The 23286-nt window shown below is 49.0% G+C and overlaps 1 protein-coding gene across 2 annotated transcripts in view; it reads left to right on the forward strand.

Moving 5' to 3' along the window:
• The first annotated feature begins 3448 nt into the window (after positions 1–3448).
• The window catches only part of CHID1 (chitinase domain containing 1), an 896926-nt gene continuing 877088 nt past the window's right edge, over positions 3449–23286 (forward strand). Inside the window, exons 1-2 of one of the 2 annotated variants that reach the window (XM_068261168.1) lie at positions 3449–3490; positions 12574–12601. The gene's annotated coding sequence lies outside the window, so the exon portion shown is untranslated. Of the gene's footprint in view, positions 3491–12573; positions 12602–13654; positions 13677–23286 lie in introns of those variants that run through there. The other variant, XM_068261169.1, reaches the window with a different exon arrangement.

A 23286-nucleotide genomic window follows, 5' to 3' on the forward strand; every position in this document is an offset into this window, starting at 1 on the left:
TTCCCTAGGAACGCCACTGCCTGGACTGTCACCTGATCTTCCAGCATGAGTATTTAGCCTAACCTGAACATTCACCCATTGCTAGTTCATTGTTCCAGTGTCCTGGCCATCCTAGCCTGAGTTCCCTGTTCCTGGTATCAGTTCCTGTTGTTTGATGCCCTGTATCCCTGTTATCTTTCCCGTGTGCGACCTTTTGCTTGCTCTTTAGATTATTCTTTGCCAAAGCAACTACTCATAATGTCTTGGTTATTGAATTCTGCCTGTTTGACTATCTGTTTTGCCTGCTCCTTTTGTCCTGCAAATTGCATTGTATATCTTGTATATACTGTATCTTTGTTTATATTATCAGGTTCTGGGGTTTGTGTGCATAAAATATAAACACTGGGGTTTCTCTGCATAAACTACCCTATGCAGGGAGGTTATTGTATATACCCTGAGTAGAGATGGCCCAAACTGTTCGCCGGCGAACACTTAATGGTGGAAAATGTGTGTTAGTGTCCTTATTGGCAGGCAAACACATGGTGCGTTCGACCCGCCCCCTATACATCATCATGGGGCCAAACTTTGACCCCTCACTCTAGTGTCAGCAAGCACATGGCAGCCAATCAGCTAGCACTCCCTCCTGGACCACACCTCCTTCCCTATAAAAACCCCAGCACAGCAGCCATTTTATAGTCTGCCTGTGTTCTGTGTTAAAGCGGTATTGTCGCCATAAAAAATACATTTCAACAGCAACTGGTCTGAGTGTATTAAGTGATAAATGTAATGATCTGAGGTAGATTTCCAGAGTCAGCGAACGCCGTGTGCGCTGAGCAGAGGAGAATCTCCACAATCACGGAAGCAGAGTACCCAGTAGATATATATATATATATATATATATATATATATATATATATATATATGGAGAGGAATTCCAACCAGCAGGTGGTGCTGTGGAGCACAGAGAAACAAAGTCTCTGTACATCCGCAGATGACAAATTGGAATTGCACAACTTGAGACAGAACAGAGCAAACAGAAAAAAGACAGCAAGACAGAAGAGAACTGGAACAGAAAGAGACTATGTGAATGTCTACCAATCTAGTCCCCGCCCAGCGACGGTAGACACTTCACATCAGAACAGGCCAGAGTGAGAACACCAATCGCAGGAGAGGCGATTGTAACAGAGACACAAGACTGGGTAAAGACAGAACATAGGTGTAGTAAGAAAGACACAGCAAACAACTACAATCAGAACGCCAAGGAAAATAACAAACGCACTAGCTAAACGCGGTTGCCGCACGAGAAGCGCAACAGCGACAAAACACGTTAATGGCGCGGTCTCTGCATGATAAGCGCAACAGAGACAAAACGCGCCAACCCTGACTAACAAATGAACACAGAGAACACAAACAAACAAATAACAGAAACGCTTGCTAATCGGTTGCCTTACCTCAGGCAACAGCAAGCGTTTGCTCCAGACCAACAGACAACAGGAACAGGTCAGATAGGATCCATTACTCTTCCGCAAGAGCGAGTGCGACCCGTACACAGGAACAGGACTGAAAGGATCCACTGCTCTTCCGCAAGAGCGAGTGCGATCCGCACAACGAGACAGACATAAGGAGTAACCAGTAGCAACCGTAGCCGAGGTTATACTCCAAGATTTAGACTAGAAAGATCCACCGCCTCTAACGCTAGGGCGAATGCGATCTATGTACAGGACAGAACGATTCACTACCGCCAACCGCTGGCGACAGTGCAATCGCAAGGACAAGACAAGACAGAATAGGCAATACAAATAATGTACAATACTAGCACACGTATAGGAATGCCAAATGCAATCTTCAATATTAACTTCACTAGAATGTCAAGAATATGATCCAAACAGAATGAGGCTCAAGGTAGACTAACAAACAGTAACCTGATGACGAGCAAGGAATTCTGGGAGGAAGTGACATTTATACTCAAAACCCTCCAAGGAAGCCAGCAAGCAATTTGCATGACAAGTGGATGCAAATCCATCCACAGCAGCGAGCTGACAGAAAAAGGCCTGTTTCCCCCGGACTTGCATTATGCAAGCTGCATAAGAAACTAGCCAAATGTCCAGGGAAACAAGGCCAGCAGAGCAGATCGTGACAATAAAGATGCTAATCCTGCATTCTAAACTTGCAAAACTCTGGGAGGAGGGCAGCTAATGAATACACAATGAGCAAGAGAAGGGAGGGGAGGAAACAAGAGTCAGGGAGGATATGATGTCAGCATTAGCTTGGCAAGATGGCCACTGCCTAGAATAGGATTTTCTCATTTTCCTTTATAAAATTCACATGAATCATTACGTGGAAAGCACAATACATCTGTTATGTAAGTAGAAGTAGTATTTATCTACTTATATATGTGTTTTTTATTTCTAGGTTAACATGGGTGTTGCTTGTTCTTTAAGGAGTGTATGGAGAGAGCTGTACTGCTATTAGGGGAAGTGTTAGTTAGGCCTCTTTTCTGTGTCCCCACTGAGTTTCTTGCTGTTAGTACAGTGTCCTGAGCACCCAAAGAGCCCTTCTGTGGGCTGGTACATGGGTTTTCTTGCTATTGTGATATCACAGTTCTGTGTGTCTGACTATCCACAGTGCACTGACACAGGTGTGCACTTTGCACACTGCTGCTATTGGTACAGTACCTTGAACAAAACCGTTTTGATATTGTTATATTGCAGTTCTCTGCGCCCAGTGACTGTCCAGTGCATTGACTTTAGCTGGTGGACACAGGTGTGCACACTGCTGCTATTGGTACTGTACCTTGCTTAATACCCCTCGTCATAAGTGGGTTATTTTCTCTATTGATATTGTTATTTTGCAGTTCTGTGTGTCTGACTTTGCATAGTGCACCACTGACTTTAGCTGTTTTACACAGGTGTGCACACACTGCTGCTACTAGTGGTGTTACAGAACCTTGCAAAATACCGCCTCATTATAAGTGTTGTTTTTTTCTCTATTGATATTGTTATTTTGCAATTCTGTGTCCAGTGCACATGTTACTTTTACAATTCTGTGTCCAGTGCACATGTTAGTGGTTGGAGACTGGTCTGCTGGTGGTCGTAGTAGTTCACCGACTACATAACCCAATAATCCTTCACCACCACTACTGGCATCATCTAGTATCCGACCACTACTGCTCCCTGTACTGGGCCTGTATTGTGAGTGATTGTTGCAGATAGCATTACACAAACCCTATTGGATGCCCGACCTGCGTGGAGTGACAGTCACTTTGTAAACGGTTTCAAACCGCCAACTGAAGGATAATTCCACAAACACCAATGCAGGTTGTAAAATTCAAAAAGTTTATTAAAAAAAAAAAAAAAATACAGATTCTACTCCATATAACCAATGAGAATTACACACAACACAATCTAATATCACAGTCTTCTTAATATCTTCTGGTCATCTTCCTATAGGACACTTCCGGAAGCTAGAAGGAAAACAACTGGTTAACAATAACACAAAACCTTTCCACCCGGTAAGTATTTGCTGAGCGTATCCACCCTCCCTAATGAGAAATAGACCCTATTTGGGTTCCCAAAAACCCTGAGTACCAAAATAATTTCGATGTAATGCTTCACTGTAGTGATGCTCGGATACCCCTTTTTATTATTCGAGTTTGGTCGAATTCGAATAGTAAATTATTCGAATTCGGTCGAATATTCGAGTCGAATATTTTTTACTATTCGATTCGACCTCGGACTTCGAGCTCACTATTCGAGTCGGTATTCGAGCTCATTATTCGAGCTGACTATTCGAATTGGCCTTAAATAGCTTCCAACACTTGTTTTGAGGGTGAATGATGCAAGAAACATCTTTTTTTCCAAGTAACAACAGCAAGTGATTATGTGGGGATGTTCCTTTAAAAAAAAGGTGGAAAGAGAAGAGAAGTTGTGTCCAAAAATCTGTTAAGTAGTGTTCTTCTTATTCCTTCTTCCTTCTTCCTCCTTCTTCCTTCTTCTTCCTCCTTCTTCCTTCTTCTTCCTTCTTCCTTCTTCTTCCTTCTTCTTCTTCTTCTATATTGTCTTCTTCTTCTTCTTCTTCTATATCGTCTTCTTCTTCTTCTTCTTCTTCTTCTTCTTCTTCTATATCGTCTTCTTCTTCTTCTTCTTCTATATCGTCTTCTTCTTCTTCTATATCGTCTTCTTCTTCTTCTTCTTCTTCTATATCGTCTTCTTCTTCTTCTTCTATATCGTCTTCTTCTTCTATATCGTCTTCTTCTTCTTCACTTATTTCTCTTTTATATATATATTTTTTTAAAGAAATGCAGCTATTTTTGAGCGTAATAAATAGCTGGTGGCGCACGCATGTTGGAAGCACCATTGTATGTGCTCCCTGGCAGTGGAAACACACAGACAGCAGGAGGTAAATTCAGCAGCAGGAGGAGGAGGATGAGTGTGTGGCAGCAGGCAGTCAATGAGGCAGGCAGCGTGACATAATAGCCCTGGTACCTAGCGGTGATACCAGGGCTGCAAATAAACACAGACAGACAGCAGCAGGAGGAATGGAGGAGTAATGAGAGTAGCTATTGTTGGACGTAATAGCTGGTGGCAGAGTGGCAGCAGAAGGTAAAATCTGTGTACCCTTGGCAGTGGGAAACACAGACAGGCAGCAGCAGCAGGAGGAATGGAGGAGTAGTGTGAGTGTGGCAGCAGGTAGGTAGGCAGCGTGACATAATAGCCCTGGTACCTAGCGTTGATACCAGGGCTGTAAATAAACACAACAGGAGGTCCCAGACAGCGGTCGTGCAGCCCACATCGTGTCCAATACACAACTGGGACAACACAGTTTTCAACCCAGGCACCTCAGAAAAATTAAACCTTTTTTTTTTAATGTTTTTTTTGTTTTATTTTCACAGCAAATTACACAGATATAGCTATTGTTTGACGTAATAGCTGGTGGCAGAGTGGCAGCAGAAGGTAATTCTGTGTACCCTGGCAGTGGAAAACACAGACAGACAGCAGCAGCAGCAGGAGGAATGGAGGAGTAATGAGAGTAGCTATTGTTGGACGTAATAGCTGGTGGCAGAGTGGCAGCAGAAGGTAAAATCTGTGTACCCTTGGCAGTGGGAAACACAGACAGGCAGCAGCAGCAGCAGGAGGAATGGAGGAGTAGTGTGAGTGTGGCAGCAGGTAGGTAGGCAGCGTGACATAATAGCCCTGGTACCTAGCGTTGATACCAGGGCTGTAAATAAACACAACAGGAGGTCCCAGACAGCGGTCGTGCAGCCCACATCGTGTCCAATACACAACTGGGACAACACAGTTTTCAACCCGGGCACCTCAGAAAAATTAAACCTTTTTTTTTTTTTTTTTTTTAATGGTTTACTTTTTTTTTTTTTTACAGCAAATTACACAGATATAGCTATTGTTTGACGTAATAGCTGGTGGCAGAGCGGCAGCAGAAGGTAAATCTGTGTACCCTGGCAGTGGGAAACACAGACAGACAGACAGACAGCAGAAGGGCAGTACACAGCAGCCCACTGTAGATGTAAAATGTGTGGCTGCAGGTGACGTAATAGTCAAAGTGAACCAGGCTGGCTTAGTGAGCAGGAGCCAGGAGGTGGTAAAGGGTGGTAAGGCACATTAACGATGGTTCTTCCGGCAGCCAGTTCATGTCCCCCTCTAGCCGACAACAGGGGCCAGGAACTCGCCTTCCACCCACGCCTGGTTCATCTTGAGAAACGTCAGTCTGTCCACAGACTTGTGAGACAGACGTGAGCGTTTCTCGGTGACCACGCCACCAGCTGCACTGAAGCAGCGCTCGGACAGCACGCTGGAAGGGGGGCAGGACAGCACTTCCAGGGCGTACTGCGCCAGCTCGCTCCAGATCTCCAGGCGCTTGACCCAATACTCCATGGGATCAACAGGGGCATCGCTGTCAAGCCCGCTGTAGGACCCCATGTAGTCAGCCACCATGCGGGTCAGGCGCTGGCTGTGACCGGAGGAGGATGCTGCTGCATGCACCTCCTCTCTAGTCACTGCTGCCGGAGCCTCTACAGTCCTGTAGAGCTCGTTGCTAAGAGACAGCAGGTCTGTGGGGCGCTTGCTGCTGGATGCAGGTACCTGCTGCTGCCTCTGTGCTGGCTGGACAGTGGGGGTGGAAGGCTGGGGGAAGGCTTCCTCCAAGCGCTCAACAAGGGCCTGCTGCAAGCTCCTTATTTGTTGTGCTGGGTCTCCTCCTGCAGGCGGCAGGAACTGGCTCAACTTCCCCTTGAGGCGTGGGTCCAACATCATGCTGATCCAGATGTCCTCCCTCTGCTTCATCTGGATCACCCTGGGGTCCTTGCGCAGGCAAGTCAGCATGTGTGCTGCCATTGGGAAGAGGCGGGCCACGTGTGCTGGCACATCGACGGCAGTGCTGTCCTCATCCTCCTCCTCTGCCTCCTCCGCCTCATACTCTCTCCACCCCCGCACCAACTCAGCTGCGCTGTGCTGATCCCCCTCATCAGCAGCGAGGTCAGGGACCTCCACCAAGTCCTTTCCTCCTCCCCCTCAGAGGTGGACTGTGCAGCTGCTTGCCACTCCTGCTGGTCCAAGGCTGCCGCTCCCTGTTCCAGCAAAGCATCGAGGGCCCTGTTCAGCAGACAAACCAGGGGCACCCACTCGCAGACCATAGCATGGTCCCTGCTCACCATGTTAGTGGCCTGCAGAAAGGGAGCCAGCACTAAGCACACCTGCTGCATGTGCCTCCAGTCGTCATCGGGGACGATGGACGGGATGTTGCTGGTCTTGTCCCTTCTCTGAGCGGCGGAAACAGTGGCCAGGGCAAGGTACTGGTTGACAGCGTGCTTCTGTTCAACCAGACGCTCCAACATCGCCAGGGTGGAGTTCCAGCGAGTTGGAACGTCAAGGATCAGCCGATGGCGTGGCAGCTCCAGCTCCTTTTGCCCGTCTTCCAGGCTCGCACAGGCTGCAGCCGAGCGCCGGAAGTGACGCACAACGTTCCTTGCCGTTTCCAGCAGTTCGCCCATCCCCTGGTAGGTGCGCAAGAACTTTTGCACCACCAGGTTCAGCACGTGGGCAAGACAGGGGATGTGGGTCAGGTTTCCCCTGCCAATTGCGGCAACCAGATTGGCCCCATTGTCGGCCACCACCTCTCCGACTCTGAGGCCTCTGGGGGTCAGCCAAATCCTCTCCTGCTCCTGGAGTTTGGCCAACACATGGGTTGCCGTCAGTTTGGTCTTCCCAAGGCTGACCAAGTGCAGCAGCGCTTGGCAGTGGCGGGCCTTCACGCTGCTGCTAAGGCGAGGGGTTTGGCCAGGTGTGCCGGAGGATGGCAGAGGATCGGAGGAACCTGCTGCAGGTCCCCTGACCCTGCGGGGTGGCACCACCCACTGTGTTGCTGCTGCTGCTGTGCCCGCTGCTGCTCTCCCATCCTCACCCCCTTCCACCAAGCTGACCCAGTGGACAGTGAAGGACAGGTAGCGGCCTGTCCCGAAGCGGCTGCTCCAGGAGTCCATGGTGACGTGGACCCTTTCACCAACTGCGTGCTCCAGCCCTCGCTCCACATTGGCCATCACAAAGCGGTGCAGTGCAGGAATGGCCTTGCGGGCGAAAAAGTGCCAGTCTGGGGCTGCACAAGCAAGCAGCGCACGCATGTCGCTCCCCTCCTGCACGAGCGTGTACGGCAGGAGTTGGGAGCACATGGCCCGTGCCAGCAAGCCGTTCAGCTGCCGCACGCGATGGCTGCTGGGAGGCAGAGCCCTAACCACCCCCTGGAAGGACTCGCTCAAAAGGCTCTGGCGTGGCCTTTTGCTGGCACGGGAATCAGCGGACACAGCAGAGGAGGCCACTGAGGACTGGCTGCCAGAACAGGCCTCAGTGTCGGCGGCAGGAGTTGCAGAGGTGGGAGGAGCAGTGCGTTTCCGCACTCCTGCTGGTGCTGCTGGAGGAGCAGGAGGGCGGGTGGCTGCTGTTGCTGCTGCTGCTGCTGAAGGCTGTGCAGTGATGGGTGTGGTGCCACTGCCAGCACCAGATGCCTTCAGCCTCTGGAACTCCTCATGCTGGTGGAAATGTTTCGCAGCAAGGTGGTTGATGAGCGAGCTGGTGCTGAACTTTAAGGGGTCTGCACCTTTGCTCAACTTCCGCCGGCAGTGGTTGCAAGTGGCGTACTTGCTGTACACTGTGGGCATGGTGAAAAATCGCCAGATTGGTGACAAAAACAACCCCCTACAGCCTGGAGCCGCTGCTGCCTGTCTCCCTGTGGTGGTTGGGGCGGGGGCTTGGGTGCGGCTGGTGGTGGTACTGGCAGATGCTGCTGCTACTGCTGCTGCTGAGCCTGAGACACCAGCAGGCTGTGGGACCTGCCTACTGCTGCCAATGCTTGCAATGATGCGCCTCCTTGCAAGGCCCACAAGCGCATCCTCCTCCTCCTCCTCAGAGCTGCTGATGACGACATCCCCTGGAGCTGGTGGCACCCAGTCTTTGTCTGTCACCGTGTCATCATCATCATCCCCCTCCTGAAACATGTCCTGCTGGGATGATGACCCCCCAAACTCCTCTCCTGATGCATGGATGGGCTGCTTGACTGTCGCCACAGTCTTGCTGTCCAATCCCTCCTCCCCCAAAGTGCCCATCAGCATCTCCTCCTCCAAATCGCCAACAACAGCAGACAATACCCTGATGGTGCCTGGGGTAAAAATACTGCTGAGTGACAGGTCGCCAACTTGTGACGGTGAACTGGCCTCCTCCCCAGGCCCTGCTGGGCGGCTGCTGCGAACAGGGGTGGTGGTGGTGGTGGTGAGGGTGGAGGCCTCGGATGCAGAGCTGATGGCGGGCTGCTCATCCTCCGTCATCAGTTGCACCACAGTGTCTGCATCCTTTTCCTCAATGGGACGTTTCCGACCCGGCTGGAGGAAAATAGGAGCAGGTACTACACGCTGCTGCTGCTGCTGCTGTGTCTCTGCAGCGTGAGTTGCTCCTGCTGGGCGGCGCCCAAGGCGTCCACGGCCAGTGGCTATAGGAGGAATGTTAGCCACTGAAGCAGCTGCTGCTGCTGCGGAACTGTGCATGGTGGCGCGGCCGTGGCTTGCCACAATGCTGCTCCCTCTCCTCTTGATTCCCTTGCTGCCCTTCCCCTTGCCCAAACCGCGCTGGCTGCCACTTCCAGACATCTTTGATGTTTTGGGCGTAAACAAAAAAGTTTTTTAAAAGGGCGGGTGAAAAAGTGGGGTACTTTAATGGAGTGGGTTGGTGGGTGAGGTGACACTAATCACTAAGTGATTAGATCGCTAAGTGATTACTAGTACAGTACTAATACAAAATACAATAATTCAGTAATCAGTATAAGTGTGAACAGTGAACAGTGAGTGTGTCCCCTAGTACACTAACTAGAAAATACAGTAATCAGTAGTAATCAGATTAAGTACAAGGAAATAGAGTGTGTGTGTGTACTGAGTGCACGCACACACACACACACGCAGGAGCTAGCCTATGAACAGTGACTGAGTGTCTCTAGTAGTAAGTAGTAAGTAAGTGTACAACTAGAAATTACAATAATCAGTAGTAATCAGAAGGAAATAGAGTGTGTGTACTGACAGTGCACGCACACACACACGCAGGAGCTAGCCTATGAACAGTGACTTAGTGTCCCTAGTAGTAAGTGTACAACTAGAAATTACAATAATCAGTAGTAATCAGAAGGAAATAGAGTGTGTGTACTGACAGTGCACGCACACACACACGCAGCGCAGGAGCTAGCCTATGAACAGTGACTGAGTGTCCCTAGTAGTAAGTAGTTAGTAAGTATAACTAGAAATTACAATAATCAATAGTAATCAGAAGGAAATAGAGTGTGTGTACTGTGCACGCACACACGCAGGAGCTATGAACAAACAGTGACAGTGACAGTGAGTGTCCTAGTACAGTTACTACAAAATACAATCACTCAGTAGTAAAGGACAGCAGAAACACTGGTATAATAAACTAACAGAGGACAGGAGGACAGCTGACCACACAGGCAAGGCCCTGAGGCCTAAAGCTGTGAGCTTGCCTGCAGCAGCTGTGTCTGTCTCTATGTAACACACAAGCTACTAACTAAAATACAATGTCTATCTAACTAACAACAATATAGGTGTATATAGGAGGTGTATGTGAGCAAAAACGCTAGGTAGTTGACCACAATAAAGCTCTTGCTAAGCCAAAGCACAAAGGAGCAGATCTCTCTCTGTACAAAGTCAGGCAAGGACGGAAAAACCTAACATGGCGGCCGCTATTTATAGGGTAGGGGCTGGCCAGGGTCCCCCTCTGTGATTGGCTGCCGTCAGAGGGCCTGGGAGCCCTCTGATTGGCTCTAAGGACATCAATCTGGGCTATGACGCTATTCGAGCTCGGTATTCGAGCTCGAATAGCGCTGTTTGCTTGAATAGCTCAAATAGTGAATGGGCTATTCGAGTTCACTCGAATAGCCCATTCGAATAGCTGCAGCTATTCGAGCTCGGTATTCGAGCTCGAATAGCTGAAAAAAGAGCTCGAATATTCGAGCTACTCGAATATTCGAGCTCTGCTGAGCACCACTGCTTCACTGAGAAGGCAGATATAGAGCAATTTACACTCTACATTTGCTGATCAGCAAAATCTTTCATAACTCAATAGTAAATAGAGTACTCTTGCTTTTTGCTCTCAGTCTGATCAATTATTCTGGCTATTTTACTTATTCAATAGATCAGACCGTTTTAGGAAAAAACAGAATAATAAATGTATCAATTAGATCAGGGGTGCCCACACTTTTTCGGCTCGCGAGCTACTTTAAAATTTGCCGAGGCCAGGAGATCTACCAACGTCCCAAATGCTAAGCACGCGTCCCCCCCCCCCCCCCGCGTTAGCCAGGTATATGTGCCTGCAGCATAGGTTACATGCCCTCAGTATAGGTTAGCCTGGTATTTGGGCCCTCAGTGTAGGTTAGCCAGGTATATGGGCCCTCAGTGTAGGTTAGCCAGGTATATGGGCCCTCAGTGTGGGTTAGCCAGGTATACGGGCCCTCAGTGTAGGTCAGCCAGGTATACAGGCCCTCAGTGTAGGTTAGCCAGGTAAACAGGCCCTCAGTGTAGGTTAGCCTGGTATATGGGCCCTCAGTGTAGGTTAGCCGGGTATATGGGCCCCCAGTGTAGGTTAGCCTGGTATATGGGCCCTCAGTGTAGATTAGCCAGGCATATGGGCCCCCAGTGTAGCTTAGCCAGGTATATGGGCCCCCAGTGTAGGTTAGCCAGGTATTGGTGCCCCCAGTGTAGCTTAGCCAGGTATTGGTGCCCCCAGTGTAGCTTAGCCAGGTATTGGTGCCCCCAGTGTAGCTTAGCCAGGTATTGGTGCCCCCAGTGTAGCTTAGCCAGGTATTGGTGCCCTCAGTGTAGCTTAGCCAGGCATATGGGCCCCCAGTGTAGCTTAGCCAGGTATATGGGCCCCCAGTGTAGGTTAGCCAGGTATTGGTGCCCCCAGTGTAGCTTAGCCAGGTATTGGTGCCCACAGTGTAGCTTAGCCAGGTATTGGTGCCCCCAGTGTAGCTTAGCCAGGTATTGGTGCCCTCAGTGTAGCTTAGCCAGGCATATGGGCCCCCAGTGTAGCTTAGCCAGGTATATGGGCCCCCAGTGTAGGTTAGCCAGGTATTGGTGCCCCCAGTGTAGCTTAGCCAGGTATTGGTGCCCCCAGTGTAGCTTAGCCAGGTATTGGTGCCCCCAGTGTAGCTTAGCCAGGTATTGGTGCCCCCAGTGTAGCTTAGCCAGGTATTGGTGCCCCCAGTGTAGCTTAGCCAGGTATTGGTGCCCTCAGTGTAGCTTAGCCAGGTATAGGTACCTGTAGCGTAGGTTAGCCAGGGTCCTCTGGACTCCTGGAACCTCCGGCAGGCAGGCCGCTGGCCAATATGAATGGCGGGGAGAAGACGCGGCGAGGAGAGAGGCGGCGCGGCCGCTACGTCATGGCTGGGGGCAGCGCCGGGCATGTTACCAGCACGCACGTTGCAGGCTGCCCGGCGCCGCCCCCAGCCATGACGTAGCGGCCGCGCCGCCTCTCTCCTCCCTCTCTCCTCGCCGCGTCTTCTCTCCCCGTCTCCCGTGCATTCTTATTGGCCAGCAGCTAAACATGATGAGCTGCTGGCCGCAAAATTTAATGAGACGCGGCCAAGAGGCCGCGATCTACCGAGGAGGCGGTCGCGATCTACCGGTAGATCGCGATCGACCTATTGGGCAGCCCTGAATTAGATGGTTAAAAGTTAATAAAGTGGTTGGTTAATAAGTTAATGATAAATAATAATAATAAAAAAAAATTGGTTAGTAAATTACTAAAATTCTTAGTAAATTAATAAGGTTACTAGAATTAAATAAAGAAAAAAAAATGACTCCGTTACATTCTTATGAGCAAAACTACTCAATATGCTTGCAAAAAGAAACAGAAAAATAAAAACAGTTTCTTTGTAAATCTCAAATTCTGTCGCTCCTGTAAGTAATCTCTTTTGTTCTTTTCCAGGATCAGTCTATTGCTAGAAAAACTCTATTAACAGGTACTTCTTCGAAATCTTTCAATATTACTGGTAAATTGACATATTAATCATTTCTCCTTTCTTTTACAGGAACCCAGCTGGACGACTCTTCCCAAAGGTAAGTATTTAATAAATATAACTTTGCACTGTGCCACACTAAAAAAAAAAAAAAAAATGCTCTTTGCACTTTATATTTTAAAAGTCAGTTGGCTATGAGGGTAAATAACAGGCCTTTAGCGGAAAGGGCACTGGATTATTTCATTAAGCAGAGACACTTTCTTCTCAAAATCACTATTTCATAGTCCCATACATAGTACATAGGTGATAGGCAGTTTTTGGACTTTCATAAAAAAAAAAAACCTTTCTTCCCATTTCCGCAACAGTTCAGGAAAACTTATGAAAATAACAATAAAAATGATAATCATAGAATTTAGGGATTGTCAGTCTCAATTCTCAGCCTCACCAGCACTATACTTCAGCAGTTAGGGACATCACCATAGCCAATTCACTGTAGTCAAAATGTTCAAGCATCTTTCTTGTCACACGCTGATTTATCACCATATTAATCATATTTCATACGTGTCAGATTTGTAAACATCTTCTCAGCACCTCTGTATCATCAGCTACCGGTTATACATCTGCCTGGCTCTTTTGCATCTACCAAAATCTCTCTCCGCTTCCTCCCTTCCTGTCAGCTTTGATTGACTGATGGCTGGCTTATCTTATGGAGGATTGAAGAATCATCATGGCGCAGTAATTTTCTCCCAAAATGTCAGCTGTCGCAGTGTCTGGCCTGCTTCTCCTCAGCTGTGCCTGCTGCGTCCTTCCCATTCCCGTGTCCGCTCCAACTGCCCAACTCAACCCCTCAGAGAGCTGTTATTCTTTCCTAACGGCTCCCCTGCTTGCGTGTCTGGTTGCTTAGCAACCTTCCCTCAGCCATCAGCCCTGCCTACCCACACAGCAGCGTCCATTACAACTAAGGGCAAAATGCTCTTACCTAACAAACCTGTGTCAGCAGCGCCTCTATTTAAAGCTGCTGACCAGGTAATAATATAAGAATAAAAATAAATAGATCCCCCCTCTTTCTACCTGCTACAATTTTCCAAAAAGAAAAAACAAAAACCAGCTGAGTGAAACACTACTGGGATCATCTAGTATCCGATCACTACTGCCCCCTGTATTGGGCCTATATTGTAAGTGATTGTTGCAGATAGATTTAAATAAACCCATCTGTCACCTGACCTGTGTGAAGTGACAACCAGAACCTTCTCTCTGGCATGGTATTTTTTGGGGGGATATTTTAATATTGTGAAATAAAAAAAATGACAGGCAGAGGCAGGCCACACTGCAGGGGTCGTGCTGCTGTGATTTCCTGTGGCCTTAGAATAATGCCCAGTGTTCAGGGAGAACGTACCCTGAACTCACAAAATGCTGAGGAAGTACTTGACTGGCTTACACAACAGCACACCCCATCTTCTAGCGCTTCTTCTTGAAACCTTGCCGCACCATTCTCATCCTGTTCTGACTCAGGCACCCCACGACTTACCACTTGCCCCACCACCACCACTAGCACCACAGCCAATTCACTTGATATGTCAGAGGAGTTATTTACACATCAGTTTGTGGAAATTAGTGATGCACAAGCATTATTGCCAAAGGATGGAGCTAAGGATGTTACACCTGATACAGTATGGCCTAGATTCATAAAGCATTACTGCATACGGTAATGCAGAAAAACGTTGACTTTACCGAGCACTTAGGAAAATGTCATTTCATAAAGGCTGTTACTGCAAGAACATCTTAAATTATGGAGCAGTGAGGTAAATTACCGACATGTGCGGTAAACACCTCAACACGTGTCAGTAAATGTCAATTCATACAACATGCGGTAAAGCCCTGAAATTTCACGAGCACCTCTGGTGTGGCGTGATCAGTGCGTAGACTGTGCGAGACTGTGGGGAGCTAGCCGTGACTCACATAAGCAGAATCAGAGAGCTATGACTGACAGGAGCAGAGCCAATAGAAACAGCCCCTGTCTCCTGCAAGTCCCGCTGATCAAATTTTGATAGGTTGCGAAGGCTTCTCGGGTGGGAAATCACCAAAGCAGGACATGTTTAAAGTTTATTGGAGTTCATCTAAGCTGTGGCAATTAAATAAAAAATTAAGAAAGACTAATAGACAGATTCAGAGTGAGCAGAGTCAGTAAAACAAACATGTACATTCTAAAGGGATGTCGGGATGCCACTTACTATTGTAATGCCAACTTCTGCAGTTATCACAGTCAGGAACCGGCCCGCGGCACGCCTGCGTATACGGTTCCCGACTGCGGGTTTGACCAGATTAAGCAGGGAACAGCCTTATTTAAGCTACAAACAAGGCGGGAACCCCTCAAACACTTCCCACTGCCACCCCTAGCTTTGCTAGACACATCCCCTCAGCTGTTGAGGGCTGAACACGCAATCTGCGTTTTCGTATTTGGGTCAGCTTTGCGCTTAGGCCGAATACGAGAACGCCACGCACCCACACACACAGTGCAGTTGTACAGTAACACAGCACAATCAGACAATGATTTATAATGCAAGTTACACTGTCGTGCAGCAAAACCACTAACAGTCATTCCGAACGATACTGTTAGTTACTCGCACTGGCGTTTCGTACGTTGGGTCAGCTGCGCGCTTTAGGCCAACGTATGACAAACGCCCCTACACACACAATGCAATTACAATTTCATATGGTAGTGTTGCTCAAGCATACAATTAGGCACGGACTTATACACAGCTACACTGCAGTCACCTTTAGGCTATGAGCGTTAGTTTAGTATGGCTGAAGTCAAGCTTATTAAATAATAATTTAATATTCCAGAAAAACATAGAACAATGCAGAACTTAATATATACAAAAGATTACAAAAAACAAAGTAAAAATAGTTACAAGATAAAAGTTACAAAGATAACACACACAGATATTTGCGTAAAAATAAAAATGGGGATTAAAAACGTTACCAACTTGAAGGTCTCAACGTTGTCGGCAGGAGCATGCCGCTTGTTCGACCAGAAGTCGAGATCAACTCTAGCTATGCGCTAACTCCAAGAGCAGATCTTTATTAGGTATCTGCCTCTGCTTTTTATACTCTGAGCTATGCCTGGAGGCTGCAACTTCCTTGGGGAGGGGAGGAACTAGGTTTTAATTAAATCTCAGACATTCCATTTCCAGGTAACAGTCTATACATCAAAAATTGTGAAGTGAGGCTTTTCACCTCCACCAATAATTTAATTTCCTCACAGTGAAATAGTTTTTCTTCACCAAAAGTTGACATGTGTTAGACTTTTCCTGACTAGGCTTGCTTTGTGTATTGAGACAATGGGCCGTCTCCTGAGTTCAAAAGCCCGGCAGATAATCCCAGGGGCGTAGCAATAGGGGGTGCAGAGGTAGCGACCGCATCAGGGCCCTTGGGCCAGAGGGGCCCCGAGGGGCCCTCCCACAACTACAGTATTAGCTCCCTGTTGGTACTGTGCTCATAATAATCACTTCTATAGATACTTTTAATACTGGTAATCATTAACAAATCCCCTTCTTGCACCTCTGACACTGTAGTTGCCATTGGCAGGTTTTGGTGCGCCGTATCAATTGTTATGTATAGAGTGCTTGGGGGGCCCCATGTAAAACTTGCATCGGGGCCCACAGCTCCTTAGCTACGCCACTGCCATTAGCAGAAGCTCAAAGCACCTCATATGGTCAAGACAATACCCACTTCCTTGCCCCAAGCAATCAACGGCCACAGCTCCCTTCTAGCAGACCTACATGGAACACAGGCAGAAAAATGAAAGAATATGTTCCTGTTATCCTTACATCATAAGCACCCCAATATATTCCTGACACGCCCCCTCTTCCAGACGGCGCCGGCAGATGATTCTAACGAATCGTCCTGCCAAAGCCGACACTGACGGCCGGGCCTGGGGGGGTAACTCCTTAGCTCCAAACTACAGGAATGGAAAAGTTGGTCAGGTTGCTGCAATGTGTCGTTGCCCTTGGCAACCTGACGTAACCAACCAGGGGAATGTGAGTCAGTGACGACCGTGAATTCGCGACCATAGAGACAGTGCTGCAACTGGGGAAGGGTTCCAACCGTCGCTACACGCACTTTCTCTATAGTGGCAGGAGCTATCTCTCGGTCCCTTTGGGAAACGAGTATCTGCCGGTCTGCCTCCTCCACCTCGGACAGCTCCGAGGGAGTAACTTCCCCGAACCCTCTCAGCCTGCCCCTCCCAGCTGGTGACCTGCTGGCTAGCCCCCTGAGCTCTTCCAGGCTGCTGTCAAATCGAACAGCCCCAGAGAGCTCAGTGCTGCCTGTCACACATTCCAGGAAGGCTGCAGACGGAGAGGCTCCTGGGCCCCTTAGGGCCAGGTTCCGAACTGGATGAGGCTGACCCAGCAACATTTGCCGCTTCGGTGGACAGTCCCTCTGCTGTAGGCCTGCTAGCGCTGCGGGTTACCACTGCAGCTGAGGGAGTGCCCACATTACCCACATCATTATGTAGCACAACACATATGACATCAGCATTATCCGTCTTACACATATTGACATTTAGAACATCACATTCCACATCAACATTATCTGCCGCATTATACCCAGTGCTACCCAGCACTTCACAAGTAGCCTCAACAGTTCCTGCATCGATCACCTCGATAGTCCGTGCGTCATGAATTACATCATCCGTTTCTGCATTCTTTGTATCGACATGTCCCACTCCAGGCCTAGGCACTGGAGAATCACTAGGGCTGGCTCCTAGTACACAGTCCATAGCCCCTGGGGCCTCACCAGCACTCCCCATCTGCACTGCATTATCAAATAGTACCTTGCAAGACTCCTGAACTTCTGCTGGGGATGCAGGCTCCACAGGGTTTAGAGTAGGCTCATACCGGGCTACTAACCGTCCCAGGTCAGTACCCAGCAAAACGTTGGTGGGGATTTTGTCAGTTACTCCAACTTCTTTCATTCCGATGCCGGCCCCCCAATTTAGGTGGACCAAGGCGGTGGGTATGGCTGGGGTGACTCCCCCAATTCCTCGGACAGCAATCATTTTCCCAGGTATGTACTGCTCGGGGTTCACAAGCTGGGGATGTATGAGAGTCACTTCTGCTCCAGTGTCTCTCAGCCCAGTGGCAATTGTACCCCTAACTGTGACAAGCTGCAGATTCTCTGCATAGCCAGTGGCATTCCTGGTAGCACACAAAGCCGTTGGGACTTCACTGGGGTTTGAGGCCTCACTGGATTTTGGGGCCTCCCTCTTCCTCTGTGGGCAAGTCGTGCTGATATGACCCACCCTGTCACATACAAAGCATTTCCGAGTGTCAGTGGTTGGTTGCCTGAATCCAGGATACAGCGGTGCTTGCCTCCTCTGGGTGCTGGGTGACACAGGTTTAGCAATCTGTTCTCCCCTCCAGCTGGGCGTAGTAGTCCTCCGGGACTCCGGTGCTCGATGGGCGGTGTAGGAATCGGCCATTTCCGCAGCCTCATCCACTGTCTTGGGTTCTCGATCCAGCACAAACAGCCGGACCTCAACAGGACAGGTGTGTAGGAACTGGTCTTTTATCATCAGCTCCTGCAGGGCATCCAAGGTTTTGACTGACAGTCCTTTTACCCACTGCTGGAAGGCAGTGCGCAGGTTTCACGCATGATCCAGGTAACTGTCATTAGGACCTCGCTGCACTGTCCTGAAACGTTTTCGATACACCTCTGGCGTGAGGTGGTACCGCGCAATGATGGCTTTCTTAATTGCCTCAAAGTCTGTTTCTTCCTCCTGGGGGAGACTCACAAACGCCTCCAGGGCCTTGCCTCTCAGCCCTGGTGTGAGGTATCTTGCCCACTGCTCAAGGGGCACCCCATACTGCCGACAAGTCCTTTCAAACCCCTGTAGGAAAGTGTCTATGTCAGAGTCCTTGTCCATAGCGGGGAACTTATCCAGGGGGATTCTGTGGACTCGCTCACCTTCGCGTTCTGCGGGTCCAGCAGACCGGTTCTGCTGCTGAAGTTTAGCCAGCTCCAGCTGGTGTTGCCGTTCAGCACTTTCCCTCTCGGCCTGGTGTTGCCGTTCAGCTCTCCCCTCCTCTGCCTGTCGGTGCAGTAGGATCAGCTTTAGGCGCAGTTCAGGATCAGCTGAGTTCAGTAGCTGTAGATCAGCTTCCAGAGATGGCATCTCCCTGCTTGGTGGATCGTCCAGGACATCGTCTCCATTCGCATTCTGTGGCGGGAGCGATTCCTCCTCTGGCGTGTCGTGAGCTGCATCCGCTGACGTTGAAGCACGGGCTCGCTCTGCCTCATACTCCTCGAGGGCACGAACCAACTGCTCCTTCGTCTGGCCGCTCACCGTCTCGATGCCTCTGTGCTCACACAGGTTGAATAGCATCTCTTTGTTTTGCCTTGCATAGCTGGATGCTTTCTGAGCCATCGTGTTGCAAAAAAGAAAAAGGGGGGAAGGGAAAGCAAAATACCACGTGTGTATCTTTGAACAAAAAAAAAAAAGTATATAGATTCTGCACTGAGTAGACTTCTGTAGGCTAGTTGCTTCTAGCAAGCTTCCAGCCTTTAGTACTCAGAATAGCGAGCTAAACTGCGTACTAATGTACTAAACGATCCCACCACTGCCAGCCAATTATGTCAGGAACCAGCCCGTGGCACGCCTGTGTATACGGTTCCCGACTGCGGGTTTGACCAGATTAAGCTGGGAACAGCCTTATTTAAGCTACAAACAAGGCGGGAACCCCTCAAACACTTTCCACTGCCACCACTAGCTTTGCTAGACACGTCCCCTCAGCTGTTGAGGGCTGAACACGCAATCTGCGTTTTCGTATTTGGGTCAGCTTTGCGCTTAGGCCGAATACGAGAACGCCACGCACCCACACACACAGTACAGTTGTACAGTAACACAGCACAATCAGACAATGATTTGTAATGCAAGTTACACTGTCGTGCAGCAAAACCACTAACAGTCGTTCCGAACGATACTGTTAGCTACTCGCACTGGCGTTTCGTACGTTGGGTCAGCTGCGCGCTTTAGGCCAACGTATGACAAACGCCCCCACACACACAATGCAATTACAATTTCATATGGTAGTGTTGCTCAAGCATACAATTAGGCACGGACTTATACACAGCTACACTGCAGTCTCCTTTAGGCTATGAGTGTTAGTTTAGTACGGCAGAAGTCAAGCTTATTACATAATAATTTAATATTCCAGAAAAATATAGAACAATGCAGAACTTAATATATACAAAAGATTACAAAAAACAAAGTAAAAATAGTTACAAGATAAAAGTTACAAAGATAACACACACGGATATTTGCGTAAAAATAAAAATGGTGATTAAAAACGTTACTAACTTGAAGGTCTCAACGTTGTCGGCAGGAGCATGCCGCTTGTTCGACCAGAAGTCGAGATCAACTCTAGCTATGCGCTAACTCCAAGAGCAGATCTTTATTAGGTATCTGCCTCTGCTTTTTATATTCTGAGCTACGCCTGGAGGCTGCAACTTCCTTGGGGAGGGGAGGAACTAGGTTTTAATTAAATCTCAGACATTCCATTTCCAGGTAACAGTCTATACATCAAAGATTGTGAAGTGAGGCTTTTCACCTCCACCAATAATTTAATTTCCTCACAGTGAAATAGTTTTTCTTCACCAAAAGTTGACATGTGTTAGACTTATCCTGACTAGGCTTACTTTGTGTATTGAGACAATGGGCCGTCTCCTGAGTTCAAAAGCCCGGCAGATAATCCCATTAGCAGAAACTCAAAGCACCTCATATGGTCAAGACAATACCCACTTCCTTGCCCCAAGCAATCAATGGCCACAGCTCCCTTCTAGCAGACCTACATGGAACACAGGCAAAAAAATGAAAGAATATGTTCCTGTTATCCTTACATCACAAGCACCCCAATATATTCCTGACAATCACCACCAGAATGCCGTCATTACAAGTCTCAGCAGTGTGGCAATTTGTGTGTGTGCTTCTGACAACAGCAATGCCATTTGCAACTTGTGCCATAACAAACTCGAGTCATGGAATGTCTAACTGCTTTCCCATTCATTCATCTCCCCTCTAACAGGCGGCGGCCATCCATCGCTATTGACAACTATCTAAGTTGCCGGGCAGGAACTGAAGTCCTGCCCGACGTAGATATACTGTAGGAAACCACTGAAGTGGTTAATGTTCTAGTGTTGAAAATTATATTTATCGGGCACCCTTTTTTAGCACTGAACATCAGTGAACTCTAGAACATCAAGATGGCGCCGGACTCGGATGCCACGGACACAGGGCTCCGGACTTTTTTAACTTTTTTCACCCTAATCCACCCCTGCTGCACTCACCCAATCTCCTCTGTCTATCTGGAGAACAGGCGAGCATTGCAGGCTGCCCAGCGGATCGGGGATTTTGGACGCTTCGGCCCCTGGAGTGGATTGTCGCGGCCGGGGGGCAGGACGGGCACCATGCAGCCATGCTTGTTCGCTGCCTGCGCTGCCTCCGCTCCATCTTCACTCATCTTCTGATGCTGCCCTGGAGAGAACGACTGTCGGCTCCTGCCTACTGCTGCAGACCCAGTCAGCCTGCTCCACCATCGCCACGACCTGCAGCCCCTGGGACAGCCTCCACGGCCCATTCTGCAGATGCGGGTGGGTTCTTGCTGCCAGCGGGCCCCATCCCTGGATCGGCGGTCAGCCACTGTCCATCTTTGGGCTGCTCAGGCCCTCCCACGTGGTCCCGCCGGCCACTGGGGGAGCTCCGAACCCTCCCGGGTGGTCCCATCCTTTGCCGTGTCACCGTAGCAGGGTTGAGCTCGACACCGGCCACAGCCAGCTGCGTCTCCTCGACGGCCAGCACTACTGCCTGAAGGCATCGCTACGTGGGGAAGGGACGCCGGCCCCTGCACCAACTATGGGACCTAGCCGATGCCCCGGCCCCCTGCCTCTTCTGCATAGCACTCGCACGGCCTGTCCACAGGGTGCTGCCCCCTGCAGCTGCCCCAACGAGTGCGGGAGAGACCTGGCCGCACACGGGCAGCTCTCCATCGTTGCTGCTAGGACCTGTGCCAGCGTCTGTCCATCCACTGGCACGGTGGGCCACTGATCCCCACATGGCCTGGTCCCAGTATCAATAGCCCAGCATGGTCCCCCGTGTGCACCACTGCTGCCAGAGCCACAGCACCACAGACACTGACTCCTGTGTTCCACCATCATGCCAAGTCTCCTGTGCCTACAGCCCTTTGTTGCTCCCTAGGCCTCCAGCCTGGGGCTATGCACCAGACTGCAGCCACCGGAGCCTCTACACCATGGGCACATGGGGGGTGCCAGAGGACATATGCTCCACCATCGGGCTGAGTCTCTCGCAGCCCCTCTGCTGGACCTTGTACCACCCGTTTGACCGACCGCGCTGACTGGGCCACAGTCAGGGCTAACGTACAGCCACTGGGACATGTAACTAGGCCACCAGCCACCTACAGCGCAGCGGCAACCCGCAGGGACTCTCTCTGTCTTTATTCTCTATTATCTCTCTACGCTTATTTTCCTCAGCATTCCGGGGGGCATCCAAATAGCTGCAGAGCTGTTGAGTGCTGCAGAGAAGGTGGCGGCTCCACTCACATAGCACTTGGATGTCCCCCGGGACCTTCCACTATGTAACTATGTAACTAAGTATTATGTTCCATGCACTTTGTACTCACTACTAAATGTAATGTACATTACTGCTTGCGTTTGCTGTACCATCACCGACCCTGTATTTGCCAAAAATAATTCCGGGTACAACCGCCGTTGTACTTGGCGAAATAAATTATTCTGATTCTGATTACTGATAAATGCATTAGAGTCTGTAGCGGTGCCCAAATCGTCCATTAGCCGCCGGTGCCCTTTTTTCCTGCTACCAATAAAACAGGAAACATGAGTTATTGCTATTAGCAAGCAGATATTCACACTTTTCAGCCATGAAGTTCTGTGTAAACAATGTTTTTGTGTGTGTCTGTTTTCATGGTGATATGTTTGTGTTTGGTTTTAGTTCGTTTTATGTTTGACTTCTAACTTCTAACAAAGGGGGGTCCACCACACTCAACCAAAGGTAGTGTGCTCTAAGTGTATTAGACACATGAAAAGTAGGAGAGAAGAGGTTACCCATATATAAAGCACCACTCCGTTTTGTTTGAAAAAAGTATCAACATATTTATTCGTTCTTTATCGTATATCGGAAAGAACATATAGGGCTTGATTCACAAAAGCGTGCTAACTGTTAGCACGCCAGTGAAAAGCTGCTTATCACGTGCAAATTGCCTCTTCGTATGCTAATGCGTGCATAATAGTTTGCGCGCGTAAAGTTTAGTGCGCATAAAGTTTTGCGCTTGTAAAGTTTTATGCGCCCATTAAACCCATTAAACCCTATGCGACTTTGCATGCGCAAAAGTTTGCGCGCGGGACTTTGCGCACGAGTTTATTCCTCAAAATGGTGCTAACCTACTTAGTGCAATGGTTATCACGCCCAAAAGTCTTTAGACGTGCTAAGTAGGTTAGCACTGCTTTGTGAATCAAGCCCATAGACCATGACATTTAAAATAACTAAAAACATATGCTCTCCAGTGCCAGCATGAATAAAGTCAATATAAATGCATTAATCTTAATAAACTGGTACCACTATCTATTTGTGACACACTGGTGCGTTCAGATAAGAACACCCTTGTCAGAACCTGGGTTCTCAAGACAATTCAATGCTATCCAATAAAGTGCAATTGATTTTATTCACGCTGGCACTGGAGAGCATGCGTT

Source organism: Hyperolius riggenbachi, chromosome 11 (genome assembly GCF_040937935.1).
Source record: "Hyperolius riggenbachi isolate aHypRig1 chromosome 11, aHypRig1.pri, whole genome shotgun sequence".
Lineage (NCBI taxonomy): Eukaryota > Metazoa > Chordata > Amphibia > Anura > Hyperoliidae > Hyperolius > Hyperolius riggenbachi.